The following is a 12292-nucleotide window of genomic DNA, read 5'->3' on the forward strand; positions in this document are numbered from 1 at the left end:
ATATATATAGTGATAATTTGTTTTTGGTTATATTAATTATTAGGTCGTATAAACAGGAAAACCAATTTTGATCCAATTAAAGCCCCTATTTTTACCACAAATTAAGGGGAGTTTTCTATATATATAATTAAGTGACCCCTAAAATTGATCAGGTTTTTTAAGGCTGATCATTAGTGGGTTCCCCCACTGTGCATATTTTTTAAAATTTTAAAGTCTGTAAAGTACAAAATGTTGTTGCTATAGAGAGATTAGCAACATAAGGCTAGCTAAAAGGCCACAAACCCAAATAAGAGAGAGAGGGAGAGAGAGATAGATAGAGAGAGAGAGAGAAAGTTCTCTCTAACTATGAGAATCTCTCAATCCAGGTTTTGAGGCCACCATATAAGACTTCCTAGGTGCATTATATATATGCACTAGAACAGCTATACCTCATCCTTGAACTTTCCTTTGCATGCATCTGCAGAGACCCGGGGGGGTGAGGTCATTCCTTTTTATCCACATATCATGGACCATGCATGCATGCGGTGGTGGTGTCCAAGAGATCAAGGGACAAATGCCGGTATTGCGAACAATTAATGAACCTTTCTATATATATATATATATTGACCGAATTAAGATGATGACTAGCTAGAGATCAGCAATGAACATTTTTGTTTGTTCATTTTTGGTTAAGTTTACGAACATATATATGCATGTAGACCCAAATTTAGGCCTAAAAGTTGTGTCGTTTCTTATGTCACAATATAACCTCACCTCCGATGGTGGTTACCCGAAATGCATGGGAAGACCCCCCCCCCCATACTACACAACTTTTTCCTACAAGTGACATCACATGTATTCGAAAATGATCGAAAATGGGAGGTGGATATATTTTTGTATGGTATAGTATATTATACATGGGTGTAAGTACACCCAGGAGTTAGGAAGTATTTATCATATATATATATGCAAAATAAGGGGCTACGTACCTAAATTAAGAATATATATATACCTAAAAAGAATATATATATATATATATATATATATATATATATAGGGACACAATATTCTGAAACCGGTGCTCAGAATAATATTCTGAGCACCTTCCGCCCCTATACAGACGCGATGCGGTCGAACAGAAAAAAGAGACCCACCCAAGACCGAATTGCCTCCCCCACGACGCAATTCCCCAACCTCCACTCGATCCCAATCCCTGCCGCCAGCGCGCCCCTGCGTCCTCCGCCGCCGGCGAGCCCTTGCCCCCGAACTAGCCAGGACGTTCCTTCCGCTGCCTTCCCTTTGCCGCCGGCCACCCCCGCCTCCACTATCGCAGGCCGCCTGCACCACCGCCCTAGACGAGCCATGGACTCCCGTCGGCCATCCCCACCGCCGCCTCCGCCTAGACGGCCCCCATGCGGCCGCTTGGAGGCCCCCTGCTCCGCCGCCTCGAGGGCCCCCGCGCCGCCGCTAGATGGCCCCCGCGTCACCGCCTAGATGGCTGTCGCGCTGCCGCCCTGAGGGTCGCCCTGCCGCTGCCCCGAGGGTTGCCGTGCCGCCGCCGCCTCGACGGCCTAGCGCATCTCCCGACCTTCTTCTCCGTGGCCGGCGGCCTCCCTTCTTCCACGCGACGGTGGGTTCTTCTTCCCCATAGCCAGAGACCCTCCCGCCTCCAATCCCTGCGTCCTGCTGCTTCTAATCTTTGTTTTCAGCAACAGCTCAAGTCGTTGTATCGCAGAAGTACAAGCCGGCTGCAAAGTAATTCTTCAGAAGATGCATGCTCAGCGCATGAGGCTAAAACAAAGTGCAGAGCACATTAGTTATTGGGGCAGTACTTGTTGCCGCAGGGGCTACAGTGTATTTTTAGTAGTAGCAGTACAAAAATATTCACTCCTGTAAGTACAAACGATTGGTACTGGGCATCGCCGCGGGCAACAATGTCTGCACATTGGAAATTCGCAACTTCGAACGCCAGGCAGTGCTAATGCTACAATTAATGTATAAGTTTTTTTGTCAAGAAATTAATATTGTTTGTCGGGTTAAAATAGTAGGAATCACAGTTACATCTGTGTTGGCAGTATGAGCACTTTATTGGGGCAGTACACGTGCGTTGGGTTGTGGGTCTAAACATCATATTTATTCAGTACGTTGGGCGTATTTAATTGGATTTGTTCTCTGAAAAAATAATCTGTTAGAAAGTACGTACATGTTCTGCTAGAAATTACACACCAATATTTATGGAAAGTACAAGCTCTCTTTGAAGCGCAGGCGAAATAAAAATCACGCTGAAGTAGTCGAGAAGTGCATCGGTTAATTCTTGGAAATACATCAGGTAGTACACTAGATCAATTTTCGAAAATATGCTCATTCCACCTTGCAGTGTATAAAAAATAAATAAAACTCATCAAAAAATTGTCCCGTGGGGAGTGTGGTATGTGATTCCAAGAAGTACAAATAATTAGTTTTGGAACAACAAAGTTCTTCATGATGTGAGGAATAATAAAAAAAACAGAAGTAATTCACATGACGAAGTTCAAAATTATGACCCGGAAAGTACACTTAATCCCGTCATCCGTAGGGGAAGTTAATATACTTAAATTGAGACCGACCATTCCACCCACTTAATATTGGAAATACAAAGAAACTGACAAAAAATATAGGAAAAACAAAAATATTCTCATCATCCGCGGTAAAGATCATTCAGTGCCCGTCAGTTTTAGAAAGTACAAATCTTGTCTTCGAAGTCCTGGCAGTACAACCTTTTAGTCTACGAAGTACAACCTTCTTAGTTAACCATCCAAAATCCAAATGTACAAAAAACAATAAAATCCCGTCACCCGCGAGGAAGTTCATATACTTGACAACGAGAAGCACAACCATTCGGCACGAGCAGTACACCCACTTAATATAGGAAGTACAAGAAACCCGACAAAGTCCAAATGTAGAAAAAACAAAATAATCCCGTCATCTGCGAGGAAGTACGAGCAGTGATTCCGAGAAACACAGGCGGAGACAACATGAAGTACAAGCGGTAATAACATGAATTAAAGTTGTACAAAGAAAATACTCCCACATAAGTGCACATAGCAAAAAACAATAATAATCCCATCAGCCGTAAAGAAGTTCATATAGTAGACAATGAGAAGTACAACCATTCGACACGAGCAATAAACCCAGTTAATATAGGAAGTACAAGAAACCCGACAAAGTACAAATGTAGAAAAAACAAAATAATCCCGTCATCTGCGAGGAAGTACGAGCAGTGATTCCGAGAAGTACAGGCGGAGACAACATGAAGTACAAGCGGTAATAACATGAATTAAAATTGTACAAAGAAAATACTCCCACATAAGTGCACATAGCAAAAAACAATAATAATCCCATCACCCGTAAAGAAGTTCATATAGTAGACAATGAGAAGTACAACCATTCGACACGAGCAATAAACCCAGTTAATATAGGAAGTACAAGAAACCCAACAAAGTCCAAATGTAGAAAAAACAAAATAATCCCGTCATCTGCGAGGAAGTACGAGCAGTGATTCCGAGAAGTACAGGCGGAGACAACATGAAGTACAAGCGGTAATTACATGAATTAAAAGTCTTCAAAGAAAATACTCCCATATAATTTCACATAGCAAAAAACAATAATAATCCCATAACCCGTAAAGAAGTTCATATAGTTGACAATGAGAAGTACAACTATTCGACACGAGCAATACACCCACTTAATATATGAAGTAAAAGAAACCCGACAAAGTCCAAATGTAGAAAAAATAAAATAATCCCGTCATCTGCGAGGAAGTACGAGCAGTGATTCCGAGAAGTACAGGCGGAGACAACAGGAAGTACAAGCGGTAATTACATGAATTAAAAGTGTTCAAAGAAAATACTCCCACATAAGTTCACATAGCAAAAAACAATAATAATCCCATCACCCGTAAAGAAGTTCATATAGTTGACAATGAGAAGTACAACCATTCGACACGAGCAATACACCCACTTAATATAGGAAGTACAAGAAAACCGACAAAGTCCAAATGTAGAAACAACAAAATAATCCCGTCATCTGCGAGGAAGTACGAGCAGTGATTCCAAGAAGTACAGGCGGAGACAACAGGAAGTACAAGCGGTAATTACATGAAAAAAATACCCCCACATAAGTTCACATAGAAATGTTGTGAAGTTCAAATATTAAGATCAAGGAAGTGCAGAATCTCTTAAATAGAATATAGGGACAATCTAAAATTATCATTTCGAAGCACACATGCTAGTCTTTGTAAAACACACGAGTATCAAAACATTTCCAGGAAGTATAACCATGAAGGCCAAGAAGTACAAGGACATGTCGTGGGAAGTTCAGATGCGCGTGGTTGTGCTGAGCATTTTGTGTGGTCGTAGACCTCAAACGGACACCGTATGAGAAACTTATAGTCATTTTACTGAGCACTTTCGTGAAACCGCACCGAGAAGTACAACCGCATTGCCCGATAAGTACAAGTTCATATCGAGGGAAGTTAGGTGCTTTCTTTGTTTTACGGGGCGGAAATCCATTGTGCAAATCTCGTCGATTTGATCACCAACCACTTCAATAATTGTCACCAAAAGCTTTATATGGTAGAGTATATGTCTAATTTCATTACATACAACATTTTAGAACAAATAATTGGATCTAATCCATCAAATTCAAATCATTACCTCGCAAAGTATACCGGAAACATGATTTCAAAACTTCTAAAATTAGTTTTAAACCGTTCGAATTTGGAAAAAATGGTAGATACCAATAAGATGCGCCATTTTGACACCTTTCCAACCGTATATCATCTCCATTGTTTAAATATACCGCATGAAAATCGAGGGACAATCATTCGGTGACCGTCACATAAAACGGGCGGACAGTAATTCGATTTTTTCTCTTAAACTGTAAGGAATTAGAAAAAACAATGTGAATGAAAAAGTTGCGCCTACTCCATAGCTTTCCAACGCCATATCATTTGCATCATTCCGATAAGCGGTTGAAAAAAATCGTCCATCTTACTGTCCGCCCGTTTTTGAATACGTCCGAATTTATGTATTTTCAAAATTATTCAAAAACCATGAAGAATTTGGAAAAACATAAAACATGAAATAGTTGCGAAATTTCATTATCTATCCAACGGTATATCATTTGCACAGTTTCGATAAGCGGTTCGAAAATCGAACTAAAAGTTTGTTTTCTGGTCATATAGAAGCGTTTTCGTATTTTCAAAATTAAATTTAAACCGTGCAAAATCTGCGAAAACTGTGAACATGAAAAAGTTGCGGTTTTTCATTATCTATCCAACGGTATATCATTTGCCTAGTTCCGACCAATGGTTGAGAAACGTGAAGTATAATTAGTAGCTCTGAAGAAAACGGGAAGTTCAGGTAAGTTCGACAGAAAGTTTAACCCTGCTATCCGGGAAGTTCAACCTTGTTTACATGGAAGTTCAAGTCGGTGCTCAAAATATTATTCTGCAACTGGTTGCAGAATAGTGCTGGTATATATATATACCAGCACTATTCTGCAACCAGTTGGTATATATATATATACCAGCACTATTCTGCAACCAGTTGCAGAATAATATTCTGAGCACCGACTTGAACTTCCATGTAAACAAGGTTGAACTTCCCGGATAGCAGGGTTAAACTTTCTGTCGAACTTACCTGAACTTCCCGTTTTCTTCAGAGCTACTAATTATACTTCACGTTTCTCAACCATTGGTCGGAACTAGGCAAATGATATACCGTTGGATAGATAATGAAAAACCACAACTTTTTCATGTTCACAGTTTTCGCAGATTTTGCACGGTTTAAATTTAATTTTGAAAATACGAAAATGCTTCTATATGACCAGAAAACAAACTTTTAGTTCGATTTTCGAACTGCTTATCGAAACTGTGCAAATGATATACCGTTGGATAGATAATGAAATTTTGCAACTATTTCATGTTTTATGTTTTTCCAAATTCTTCATGGTTTTTGAATAATTTTGAAAATACATAAATTCGGACGTATTCAAAAACGGGCGGATAGTAAGATGGACGATTTTTTTCAACCGCTTATCGGAATGATGCAAATGATATGGCGTTGGAAAGCTATGGAGTAGGCGCAACTTTTTCATTCACATTGTTTTTTCTAATTCCTTACAGTTTAAGAGAAAAAATCGAATTACTGTCCGCCCGTTTTATGTGACGGTCACCGAATGATTGTCCCTCGATTTTTATGCGGTATATTTAAACAATGGAGATGATATACGGTTGGAAAGGTGTCAAAATGGCGCATCTTATTGGTATCTACCATTTTTTCGAAATTCGAACGGTTTAAAACTAATTTTAGAAGTTTTGAAATCATGTTTCCGGTATGATTTTGCGAGATAACGATTTGAATTTGATGGATTAGATCCAATTATTTGTTCTAAAATGTTGTATGTAATGAAATTAGACATATACTCTACCATATAAAGCTTTTGGTGACAATTATTGAGGTGTTTGGTGATCAAATCGACGAGATTTGCACAATGGATTTCCGCCCCGTAAAAATAGAGCACTGAACTTCCCTCGATATGAACTTGTACTTATCGGGCAATGCGGTTGTACTTCTCGGCGTTGTTTCACGAATGTGTTCAGTAAAATGACTATAAGTTTCTCATATGGTGTCCGTTTGAGGTCCACGACCACACAAAATGTTCAGCACAACGACGCGCATCTGAACTTACCGTGACATGTCCTTGTACTTCTTGGTCTTCGTGGTTGTACTTCCCGTTTGTGATGGGATTATTATTGTTTTTTGCTATGTGAACTTATGTGGGAGTATTTTCTTTGTACAATTTTAATTCATGTTATTACCGCTTGTACTTCCTGTTGTCTCCGCCTGTACTTCTCGGAATCACTGCTCGTACTTCCTCGCAGATGACGGGATTATTTTGTTTTTTCTACATTTGGACTTTGTTGGGTTTCTTGTACTTCCTATATTAACTTGGTTTATTGCTCGTGTCGAATGGTTGTACTTCTCATTGTCTACTATATGAACTTCTTTACGGGTGATGGGATTATTATTGTTTTTTGCTATGTGAACTTATGTGGGAGTATTTTCTTTGTACAATTTTAATTCATGTTATTACCGCTTGTACTTCCTGTTGTCTCCGCCTGTACTTCTCGGAATCAATGCTCGTACTTCCTCGCAGATGACGGGATTATTTTGTTTTTTCTACATTTGGACTTTGTTGGGTTTCTTGTACTTCCTATATTAACTTGGTTTATTGCTCGTGTCGAATGGTTGTACTTCTCATTGTCTACTATATGAACTTCTTTACGGGTGATGGGATTATTATTGTTTTTTGCTATGTGAACTTATGTGGGAGTATTTCTTTGAAGACTTTTAATTCATGTAATTACCGCTTGTACTTCATGTTGTCTCCGCCTGTACTTCTCGGAATCACTGCTCGTACTTCCTCGCAGATGACGGGATTATTTTGTTTTTTCTACATTTGGACTTTGTCGGGTTTCTTGGACTTCCTATATTAAGTGGGTGTATTGCTCGTGTCGAATGGTTGTATTTCTCATTGTCAACTATATGAACTTCTTTACGGGTGATGGGATTATTATTGTTTTTTGTACATTTGGATTTTGTCGGTCTTCTTGCACTTCCTATATTCAGTGGGTGTACTGGTCATGTTGAATGGTTGTACTTCTCAGCATCAATTCGGTTGTACTTCTCGGTGCGGCTTCACGAAATTGTTCACGAAAACAGATAAATTTTTATTTGAACACTTTGTACTTCCCGTAGTTACCGTGTGTACTTCTTGTATTCAACGCTTGTACTTTTCGGAATCACTTCTTGTACTTCCCACAGATGATTGGATTTTATTTTTATTTTTTGTACATTTGGATTTTGTCGGTTTTCTTGTACTTCCAATATTCAGTTGTTGTACTGCTCGCGTCGAATGGGTTTACTTCTCAATATCAAGTATTTGAAATTCCTCCCGGATGTCAAGATTATTTTGTTTTTTGTACATTTGGATTTTGTTGGTTTTTCTTGTACTTCCTATATTAAGTGGTTGTACTGCTCGTGTCGAATGGTTGTACTTCTCAGCGTCAAGTATTTGAACTTACTCGCGGATGACAAGATTATTTTGTTTTTTCTACATTTGGATTTTGTCGGTTTTCTTATGCTTCCTATACTAAGCGATTGTACTGATAGTGTCAAATGATTGTACTTCTCATCATCAAGTATTTGAACTTTCTCGTTGGTGATGAGATTATTTTGTTATTTTCTAAATTTGATATTTTTTGGGGGTTTCTTGTACTTCCTATATTAAGTGGGGTGTACTGCTCATGTCGAATGGTTGTACTTCTTGTCGTCAAATATATAAACTTTCTCGTGGATGATGGGATTATTTTGTTTTTTCTACATTTTGATTTTGTCAGTTTTCTTATACTTTCTATAGTAAGTGGTTGTACTACTTGTGTTGAATGGTTGTAATTCTCATCGTCAAGTATTTGAACTTCCCTGCGGATGATGGGATTATTTTGTTTTTTGTACATTTGGATTTTATCGGGTTTTTTGTGCTTCCCGTAACAAGTGGTTGTACTGCTCGTGTCGAACGGTTGTAATTCCAGGTTTATACCTTTTTTAAACTGAATTTGTATAGTTTTCTCTCTGCAACAAGTGGTTGTACTGCAATCTCTCTGCATTTTTAAAATAACGAACGCAAAAGCAATAAATAGGGAATAGGGAAAAACATTGAGCAGTACACCCATTGTATATTTGTTAAAAAAGAATTACACCAATGGAAAACAAGGCGCTACGAACAAGCAAACATATAGGCATTGTACTGCCCGTCTCCGCGACATGTATTGCCCGTCTCCGCGACATGTACTTCCCGTCTAGGCATCCAGCAGCAACAATTGAGCTAGGGGCGGCATGGTGATGGCCGATGGCGAGTGCTAGACCAGCGGCGGCGGCGCTTGAAGCCAAGAGGAGACGCGCCGGGAGACGAAAGCCATCCGCCTCTTCACCAGGATGTACGAGGAATGGCGGCAGGGATGGTGTGGCCGGCCCAGCCAGAACTAGGGCTGGACGGTGGCATGCGTCTGCAGGGGACGGTGGCCCATTGTCCGGTCAGTGTCATAGACAACAACAAGGCCACAGTCAACGGGGGCAAGAGTCTGCGATGCACCGGTCGTGGAGGATCGTCAGTATGCTTCTTTTTTTTATTGTACTTCCCCTGTTCCGCACCTATACTTCCACGAATTGGTAGCCTGCACTTCCCATCTTTCCAAAATGAAGTACCAGTAAAAGAAGTGATTAAAGAAAAAGGAAATAGGACAGCTAGAGGGTGCCGAGCACCAGGGAGAGGAGTTTTCAGTGAGCGCTGGACCAGGACATAAATTAAAAACACGCCAAATGCTAGAGGTAGATATGCAGCCGGCTAGCCATGCATGAAACATACCATGTGTTGTTGTAGCCAGTTTTGGGGGCACCAAACGAAACCCAACGTAATATATCTGGATTTATGTCAGGCTTCCATAAACTAAAGGTAAACAACTTCTGAAATCATAGGTGTACTGCTTGCTTGCCATGTCCGTTACTCTTATTCGCCTAACAAGCAAGCAATCAACAAGGAGTGTGAGTCAAAGCATAGCAATTATAATTAGCCATTAGGAAAAACACTTTACGGGCAACAGAGGTAGAACAAAATTGGCAACCGCCTACAGCTGCCCCTGTTCTGTGATGCTGGGCAAGAAATAGGAGCAGGTTGATTGTGTGTGGTCGGATGGGAGCAGAGCCGGCTGACAAAAAAAGTTCAGATAGATATGGTGTGGCTTAAAATTCAGACGCGACTCATCGGGGGAGGCCAGCGGTGGACATGGTGTCCTCCAACTAGATGGCCTATACAGCAACGGGTGTACCAGCACTAGCGGCGATCGGCAGCATACGCAGGGGCACCGTCATGCTGTGGACACTTATGCCAGCGGAAGTACAGGACCATGCGACAGGACGCTCAGGCCGGTTGTGGCTGGAGAGCTCGCACGCGATGTTGGGGAGCAGAAGGAGGTCACGGCCGACGGCTGTGGTGAGCAGCGGCAGAACATGGCGGCGGAGGATGGGACCTCGAGGAGCTCGTGGCCGTGCCGTCAGTGGATGGGACTTGGACGAGCTCACGGCCCAGCCGGCGGTCGACCCGACCTAGAGGAACTCGCGACCCTGCCGGCCGTGGACGGGACCCGGGGGAGCTCGCGGCCTGGCCAGCAGTGGAGAAGATATGGCAGCTGGCCGGAGGCTAGGAAGACGGCAGCGGTGAGAAGAAGCCTCACTGGATACCGGGGGCGCGCGGGTCAGGGGTGGTGGCGCGCGGGCAGAGTTGCCACGGCGCACGAGAACCTGGCAATGGAGGGCACCAGTGTAACCCGCCGGCAGCACGGGGTCACGGAGGCGCATCGGCGATGACTTGGAGCAGCGGCGCCGGCGTCTGCTGGCAGAGCGGCGCGCGGGGGAAGGGGCGGTAGCGCTCGGCGGAAGGGCAGCGGCGCGCGGGGGAAGGGTCGGCGGCGCTCGGGCGAATTGGCAGCAGCGCGCGGGGGATGGGGCGGCGGCGTGCGGTTCGGTGGGCACAGGTGGTGGATGGTGCGGGAGGTAGGGGAAGAAAACTGGGTAGTTTTCTTTTCGCGATTTGTCTTCCTGCTGTTTGACCGGATCGGGCCTTTATAATGGTCGGTGGTGCTCAGAATATTATTCTGAGCACCGGTTTCAGAATAGTGCGACCCTATATATATATATATATATATATATATATATATATATATATATCAATTTGACCATTGAATCATCCTATATATAGAGCATCCTATATATATGCTCGCTCACTAAACCTTCGACACAATACTTATATAGATAATTAATTAAGTTAGGGCCACGTGTCACCTTCGGGGGATTGTGTTATGACACTACAATATAAATACACGGTGTCACACGCGCGGTGGTTAATTCCTTGTGTATGCACATAATTAGTGCAAACGAGGGGGCATATATATATATATGCACCTCCTCCTCCAATCCCACCAGCTTTGCATGCACATAACTCTAAATGATATATTTCTTTGGAACAACTTACTTCATATAAGATTTTTGTTTTGGCCTTTTGCCCACTCCCTCAAAAACCGGTATTTTGGATTTCGCCCTCTTGTTTTTGTTGTCAAGCCCCGCGATGACTATACTGGTCAGTCGGTATGCGCTTTCTTTAAGGAGTAATGTAAGAACATGGAAAACCAAGTTTTGGATCCCAAGTAATTCCAGGATTCCCTCTCTAGCTAGTTGTTTTGGAATAATGCATGGGAGTTTCCAATAAGGAGTGTGGGAGTAGTTTTTCCTGGCCCTTTCAACATACTCCACCAATCATATATACACACATGTTTGTGTCACATGCAAGCTAGCTTAATTTGGAGAGATTCAGATCCTCTGAAGCGTCGTTTCGGGTGAAAAAACTCTAGCTAGTTGGCCCCACCGTCGTAGCATGCACATATATGAGTATTTATGAACGACGGTTGGACAATTCATGGACTTTCTTATTCATTTTTATTTTGGTTTGGCGGCTATGCATGGAAAACCAAATTGGAGTTATAGCAATATTCCATCCAAGTTGACCCTAATTAAACAGTCGATACTGGTAATCGAAAACTTCATATAAGATCGAGCATATTATCTAATAGTAGCCTTCTTCGCATATGATGGATTGCTAAATACAAAGTGGGTATACCAAGAGGAGAGAGAAGGATTAGCAATCCAAACTAAGTTGTGCTTTGACATCATTTGTATTAGGAATCCAAATCTTGCAATGGGCACATGCACACATGCATGCGAGCCACCTCTCGGTGGGTTACACATTTTATTCCCACTCCATTTTTTCCTCTATTTAATTAATTACATTCTCTTCCTCCTAGCAACCACCGGTAGAGATGGCAACGTGTATGCTCCACCGGGGAGTGCCTTCTCGTCCACCCATCCCAATTTAATAATCGGGGAGAAAATTTTCCCATCCTCCCCATCCACACCGGGTTCGGGGAGGGGATCGGTTTCCCCATTAAGAAGCTAAATTCAAATTATATTCTCAAAATTTTATGATCTTACATGTTTTACACATATACAAATAAGCAACTTTATAATACGTACATGATAAAATACAAAAAAATAACCAGTATCATATATGCTAAGTTGTATTGAAATATATATATACTACACTATAAACAATATTACAACATATTTCATATAAAAATATGTCAGTTTATACGTATATAAAG

This window comes from Lolium perenne, chromosome 4 (genome assembly GCF_019359855.2).
Source record: "Lolium perenne isolate Kyuss_39 chromosome 4, Kyuss_2.0, whole genome shotgun sequence".
In the NCBI taxonomy this organism is placed as follows: Eukaryota; Viridiplantae; Streptophyta; class Magnoliopsida; order Poales; family Poaceae; genus Lolium; species Lolium perenne.